This window comes from Panthera leo, chromosome C2 (genome assembly GCF_018350215.1).
Source record: "Panthera leo isolate Ple1 chromosome C2, P.leo_Ple1_pat1.1, whole genome shotgun sequence".
Classification (NCBI taxonomy): Eukaryota; Metazoa; Chordata; class Mammalia; order Carnivora; family Felidae; genus Panthera; species Panthera leo.
Genome location: NC_056687.1, coordinates 110,431,116 through 110,439,084, shown reverse-complemented (window position 1 = coordinate 110,439,084; position 7,969 = coordinate 110,431,116). Strand labels below are relative to the sequence as shown.

Here is a 7,969-nt window from a genome sequence, read left to right as displayed (position 1 = left end):
TTTTTTTCTTTTAGTCCTGTTTCTAAAGAAAGACATTCCAGAATGTACCAGTTTTATAAATATATTTTCTAAAAAGCAGCAAAAAATAAAACAAAGTTTTAAACATATAGTGCATTTTCTTCTAGAAAAAAAAGTAAAGTTTAGGCTACTGGCATAATTTTATATGTGTGTGTGTGTATATATATATATATATATGTATATATACATGTATATATACATATATATATACATATATACATATTCAGATAGGAACCAGGGACTCCTGGGTGGCTCAGTCAGTTAAACATCTAACTCTCGATTTTGGCTCAGGTCATGATCTCATAGTTATGAGATGGAGTCCCACATTGGGCTCTACACTGACAGCTTGGAGCCTACTTAAGATTCTCTCTTTTTCCCTCTGCCCCTCCCCTGCTTGTGTGTGATCTCTCTCTCTCTCTCTCAAAAAAAAAAAAAAAAAAAAAAAAAAAAAAAAAAAACCTACATAAGAACCACCAGTATTCATAAATGTATCATTATTGATCAGATTAAAACATGTTACAAGATACTTTCAGTAGTTTAAGTCACTGTTATTGTACATAATAAGTATTCATAAGTAGGAACAGAAAAGAGAGGCTTCCAAATTCAGAACCTACCAAAACTTTCAGAGTTTGGGTCCTATAAACATGAATGCCTAGGAAATATAAGTTTGCTGTTCTAAAAAAGGCTTTCCTAACTGCATTTGCTTGAGCTAATCATTAATGAATCAGAATTCTTGTATTGCACAGCTCTTGTTAATTTGGGAGTCTAAATATACACTTATGGCATAATTGGGATTTTACTGACACTATTGATGTATTAAATCATGTGTTTAATCATTCAATAAATATTTACTGGGCACTATCTGATGTGTCTGAAACTGTGTTGAGTACTGGGGTACTGGGGACTGAGTATATCAATGAACCAGACAGAATGGTCTCTATTACCATGACATATATATAGACTCATGAGAAAGACAACAGACAGAAGACAATACACAAGTAAGCACACAAAGACAGATTTAATTGGGTTTTGTTGTTATTGTTTTTTAATTTTTATTTATTGTGGGAAAGAGAGAACAAGTGGGGGAGGGGCAGAAAGAGAGGAAGAGACAGAATCCCAAGCAGGCTCTGCACTGTCAGCACAGAGCCCAACACAGGGCCCAAACTCACGAACCGTGAGATCATGACCTGAGCCAAAATCAAGAGTCAGACGCTTAACTGACTAAGCTATCCATATGCCCCAAAGACAGAGTTAATTATAAACTGTAATTAAGTACAGCCCTTGCTGTTGACTGAATAACAAGTTAAATAACGTTCTTTTGAGATGGGAATGTTGAAGAAGACATCTGACCAACAAGAAGTAAAAAGTGATACAAACATAGGGGAATAGATTATTCTTAGCAGACGGAACAGGGCACCAGAGGTTCCTGAATAGGGAAGTATGAATGGGATTTGGTACCCTTAAGAAGCAGAGGGAACGCCAGTGTGTCTGAAACATTTTGAGCAAAAAAAGTATGTATATATGACATAAAGTTAAAGAATAAACCTGGGGGTCAGATCATATAAATTCATATCAAGTCATTCTAAGGATCTGACATTTTATCCTGTAGGGAATGGGAAGTTATTGAAGGACTTTGGGCAAGATAGACAAAATGATCAGGTTTTATGTTTTTTTTTAAAGGTTATATAGAAAATGTTTTGGTGAGAAACAAGATAAATACAAAGATGAATTTCTCACAAGAATTGTGCAAATGTTACATATTCTTCTTTATTGGGAATAGGGAAATCCATTGAAATTACTGCAGTTATCTAAAGGAAAAGTGATGGGGTGCCTGGGTGGCTCAGTCAGTTAAGCACCCAACTTTGGCTCAGGTCATGATCTTGTGGTCCTTGAGTTCAAGCCCCACATCGGGCTCTGTGCTGACAGCTCAGAGCCTGAAGCCTGCTTCGGATTCTGTCTCCCTCTCTCTCTGCCCCTCCCCTGCTCACACTCTGTCTCTCTCAAAACTAAATAAACGTTAATTTTTTTTTTTAAATAAAGGAAAAGTGACAGTTGCTTGGACTGGAGGGGTAACTATGATAACGTGGAGAAGTGGCCAGGTATTTTAGACACAAAGAACAGGACTTACTGAAAGACTGGAAGTGGCTATGAGAAAAAATAGGAACGACAGCTGCCTCTCAGGATCTGGCTTAAGGAGAAGATCAGGAAAGAGAGATCATTCTAGAAGCTCTGGAAAGAGAGATCAAGAATTTAGTTTCTCAAAAGGGAACTAAAACACACTTGACCCATGCAACCTCTTGTAGTTTCTATATCAAAATTGGAATAATGCAAAGATTAGCATGACCCCTTCACATGGCTGGTTCATATTTGTGAAGTATTGCAAAAATTAAAAAAAAACTCACTTCTAAAAGGAAAAGTATTTGGGGTGCCTGGGTGGTTCAGTCACTTAAGTGTCTTCCTTTGGCTCACATCATGATCTCACAGCTCGTGGGTTCGAGCCCTGCATCGGGCTCTGTGCTGACAGCTCAGAGCCTGGAGCCTGCTTCAATTCTATGTCTCCTTCTCTTTCTGCCCCTCCCTCACTTGTGCTCTGTCTGTGTCTCTCAAAAATAAACAGTAAATATTAAAAATTAAAAATAAATAAATAAATAAATAAATGGTAAAGTATAAAGAAAAAAACAAATTAAAATAAATAACATTACCAAGAAACATTAAAGGAGTAACATCAAGTATACTACTTTATACCCTAAACACAAGTTAATTCAAGTCTCTTACGGAAAGACAAGATGTCAAATTTGGTTTAAAAAAAAAACAGATCTGTTATGTACAACAAACATACTTAATGTGCTAAACAGAGTTAGAAAATATAGGGATGATCAAAGAGATGCTAAGAAATTTGAATAAAGAATCAGGAGTGGCATATAATATTAGTCAAGATGAAATATAAGGATAAAAAAATAACTAGGACAGAGAGACAATATGTTATGATACAAGACATAATCATGTAGCAGTCATTAGCCTATGCATCAAACAATGTGGCAACTATACTCACATAAAAAATAAATATTAGAAATATCTATCAAGAGCAACACCTGGGTGGCTCAGTTGGTTAAGCATCCAACTTCTGCTGGGGTCATGATCTCGTGGTCTATGAGTTCGAGCCCCGTGTAGGGCTCTATGCTGACACCTCAGAGCCTGGAGCCTGCTTCAGATTCTGTCTCTCTCTCTCTCTCTCAAAAATGAATAAACATTAAAAAGAAAAGAAATATCTATCAAGACAATATGATAAAATTGACATTAGCAATTAATAATACTATCAGAAACCTTCAAATTATCTATGTTAAGATTTAGATGTCTCCCCATGAAGACATCGGACAAGCAGTTCAGGGCTGAGAACAGCACTGTTGTGACACTTCTTCTACATGTAGTGCTTTCGTGCCCATATATGCATTCACGTGGTAGATGATGATTCTTTTAATGTTTCAGACCTACAGCAATTAGAGACTGACATTTGTCTCACCAGGTCTTGCTTGGGTTTAGTTCCAATACAATGGGAGAAAAGTTTTAGGACATAAAGAGGATTGTTTTACTCCTTCATTACTGCATCAAGAAAACCCTAAGCAATAACCAGATATTACATGCACTCTTTACAGTCCTCTGGCAAGGTAACATTTTTTCAAAGTCCACGTGGCTTGGACACCTAACCTTACCTAGCTTACTTGGTCCTTGGGCAAACACATAAAGACAGCTTTGCCTACAGCCCACAGACAGGCTTGAGGACAATTACCAAGCAATGATTTGAATGGGATAATAGGTTCTAACTTGTTTTATTACCTTTCCTGGAGCAGAAACCAAGGCCTCAAGTGACATCCAATTATAGTTCTTAATTCATGTGAGGCATGTTCAATGCTGACATCAAATCACAACATCCTTAACCTCACTTGGGTGCCAAAAGACAAGATTTTCTTCTATTCTCTAGAATAAACTTCAAGTAGCAAATATACATAATTGGCTAGGCAAAGAGGGATTTCTCACAGGAATCTGCAATATGTGTAATTTGTCTTCTCTCCTTGTTACAGTATGTATAATTTATCTTGTGAGAAATGAATGGGAAAAGGGCACAGGGGTCTTTCTGCAACTTGGCTATTAGTCACAACCTATTAATACCATATTCTTCCCAAGAGAGATGAGTAATGCCACAGCCCCATGATATCAGAGGCTTGGAAAGGACTCCTATAACATGGAGTATTGCAGGTAGAATTAGATGAGGATTCTGGTCATGGATTAAAGGGAAAGAGACTAATTAAAAATAACTCCAGGGGTGCCTGGGTGGCTCAGTCGGTTGAGTGTCCGACATCGGCTCAAGTCATGATCTCGCGGTTGGTGGGTTCGATCCCCGCATAGGGCTCTGTGCTGACAGCTCAGAGCCTGGAGCCTGCTTCTGATTCTGTCTGTCTGTCTGTCTGTCTCTCTCTCTCTCTCTCTCTCTCTCTCTGCGCCTCCCCCACTCACGCTCTGGCTCTCTCTCCCTCAAGGATAAATAAACATTAAAAAAAAATTTTAAATAATAATTCCAAGATTTTCTGAGAAAGTCCAGAATAAGGGTCACATTTTGGAAGAGGAATTCAATTTAAAACAAATGAAATGTTTTTCCCAAATGTGAATATCCATCAAGTACCTGGAAGTGTGGGAGATGTTCAGAAGACAGATTAACAAGAATACTTATTGTTTGGGTTTAATTCACACAGAGGCAATGATGTGTATGAATGTTAACTGAGTGCCTTTGTAGTAACTGTATTTTCTAGTTGTTGACATTATTTAACTGATACTTTATTGCCTAAGTTTGTGGCTTAAAAATAAAATGTTTATATAAATTGTAATAATCTTAGCAAATACCAAAAACAAAAAGTGTAAATAATCATTCCTGTTAGATGTTAGGTCTTGCAGCGGGTGAAAGAACCCTTGAAAATAAACCAAATTTTAAACTAAAACTTTATTTTTAGAGTATCTAAAATACTTTAGAGTATTAAACTAATTTTTTTATTTTTAGATTATCTACCTTTAAAATAATGTACACACACACACACACACACACACAAACACACACACACATTTAGGTAGAAGTAACATAAAAGCCTTTGCAAATATTTCTTAGGTTAAAGAAAAGATAACATTGTGAATTATACGTGGAAGTGATGGTTTGTTTACTGGCTGTTCAAGGAGTCTTGATCCCCCTTTCTGCCTCTATTCCTGCACACAGTATCCACATCCCCGCCCTCTGCCCAGGAACAGACAAGAGCCTAGAACCACAGCCAGGTGGTTGTTCCATGGGGATAACAAAGGGCCAGAAGTTCTCCCTGTCCTTCCAACTCCACCCTTTTCATTTCTCTTTCCATTTTTCCAGGTTCAGAATTCCTCCCTAGTCTCTGAAAGAAAAAAAGAAAAAAACTGAGTCTGCAAGTTTGCTTCTTCTTTTTTTTTTAATTCAAGTTAGTTAACACATAGTGTAATAATGGTTTCAGGAGTAGATTTTAGTGATTCATCACTTACATATAACCCCCAGTACTCATCCCAACAAGTGTCCTCCTTAATGCCCATCACCCATCTAGCCCACCCTCATCCACTTCCCCTCCAAAAACTCTCAGTTTGTTCTCTGTTTTTAAGAGTCTCTTATGGTTTACCTCCCTCTCTGTTTTTATCTTATTTTATTTTCCCTTCCCTTCCCCTATGTTCATCTGTTTGGTGTCTTAAATTCCACATATTAGTGAAATCATATATTTATGTTTCTCTGACTGCCTTATTTTACTTAACATAATACACTCTAGTTACATCCACACTGTTGCAAATGGCAAGATTTCATTCTTTTTGATTGCCAAGTAATATTCCATGGTACATACATACCACATGGGACTGGGGGAGTGGTGAGGGGAAGGAAGACGTTTGTGCACAAATGATGGAGAATATGAGGAAAGAATGTTCATAATCCAATCAAGTCACACTCATAGCATGTCTTCTTTTTCTCTTACCATAAAAGATGTTATCAGGGTTTTTCTCCCTACTTAAAAGATCTTAAAAGTAAGAATCATGTCTTACCCAATTAGTGTTTAGTGAGTGAGAACATGAGTGAATGAATAGATGAGTGAATGAATAGATAAGTTAATGAAATTTTCTTCTTCAGAGTGGGGGCTAAAGATGTTTGAATAGGGCTTTTTCAGTTTACAAGTTTCTCAATATACATTTTGTCATTTAATTCTTGATAGAGTTGCATAAAGTAATTTTAGAGATAAAAAAAAACTAAGGTAATTTAAAATACTTTTTAATATTTACTTATTTTTGAGAGAGAGAGAGTGTGTGTATGTGTAAGCAGGGGAGGGGCAGAGAGAGAGGGAGACACAGAATCTAAAGCAGGCTCCAGGCTCTGAGTTGTTCACACAGAGCCCGACACGGGGCTCGAACTCACGAACTGTGAGATCATGACCTGAGCTGAAGTCAGTTGCTTAACTGACTGAGTCACGTAGGCACCCCAAAACTAAGATAATTTTGAAGTTACGACACGAATCCGGGTCTTCTGACTCCAACTAGCTGCCATTTTCATTCTATGAGTCTGTGTCTTTAGAAGAATGAGAGAAATTAGAACAGTGATGTCTGAGGCTAGAGAAGGAGGATGTTTATTAAAGAATCCATATAGAATAGGCCAATAAAGGGCAGCCTAGGCCCATGGAAGCAGGTACTCATTCACTTGGCCCCATTTGCGCTTCCTTCCTCTTACCGGTGGTTCTTGAGTTGCCTCAGGAGCTACATGACTCAGATGCCCAGTATCTTGACTGCCATGTCCTATTCTCCTCTCCATGTAGTAAGTGTTTTGCTTTTCTGATTGCCTGTTCCCTCACTCCCACCCCCCATAAAAAACTCTTTGGAAGACCAGTATAAACTCCTCTTATGGACTACAGCCACTCCCAATCCCACTTGAGAGTAAGAGTAATACCTGATCCCAGGTCCCCTAGGCCATTCCTTGGTTTTAATGCTTGTAATGTCAACTGTCAACTGCCAACTACTTACAACTTCCATTGCCAAATATAGTGCTGATCCCTTTAAGTGTTTAACTATTAACCCTCTAACATACCCATGGCATTTATATTATAATTATTATTTTCCTGTCAAAGGAATCAAGATCAGAAAAATAAGGTAACTTAGCTAAGGTCAGTGACACAGTTAATTAGTACAGGAGCTGCATGTCAACTTCAGGTCTGGCTAATGGCAAAGCCCAGGTTCTTCCGTAGCATCAGGTACCTTGTGCAGGTACTCCATCTCCAGTGAGTCCTTCTTGACAATCATATCTATAACAACACCTGCCCCCAGTCACTCCTTGTTCTTTTACCCTGCCTTGTTTTTCTTCAGACCATTGACCCTCATGTATAAATTGATTTTTGTCCCCATGACTAAAATCCAAGCTTCCAGAGGGCGGGGACTTACCATTTTTGTTTGTTGCTGCCTTCTCCATTGCATAAAGCAGAGCCTGGCAATAGTTTTATCTCAATAAATACTTTTTTAAATATATGGATGTATAATTCTAGAATACTTGTTATTTCAGTTTCTAAGTATAGTTCCCTCAATATTTTTCCTGTGAGAATGAGGGCAAAGTTATATATAGAAAAATTAAGAAAGGGTATGAGAGACAATCTAAGTAATGCTAAACAGCAGGAAGAGTAACTAATGTTTTTGACATTATACATTCATTTACATGTCAGGGTATTCCAGCCCTGTATTACTGAAAGATTTCCTAATCAGCTTACAATGCTGCAACAAACATTCCCCAAATCTCAGTGGCTCACAATAGCAAACCTGTATTTCCTGCTCGCTTTACATGAAGGCTGCAGGTTGGCTACAACTCTTCTGGGCTTGACTTAGCTCTACGTGTCTTCACATTCTTGGTCCCAAGCTGAAGGATAGT

At 37.8% G+C, this 7,969-nt stretch overlaps 1 pseudogene; it reads left to right on the top strand.

Moving 5' to 3' along the window:
* The first annotated feature begins 2,309 nt into the window (after positions 1 to 2,309).
* On the top strand, positions 2,310 to 2,407 carry LOC122199021 (annotated as a pseudogene).
* The last annotated feature ends 5,562 nt before the right edge of the window (positions 2,408 to 7,969 follow it).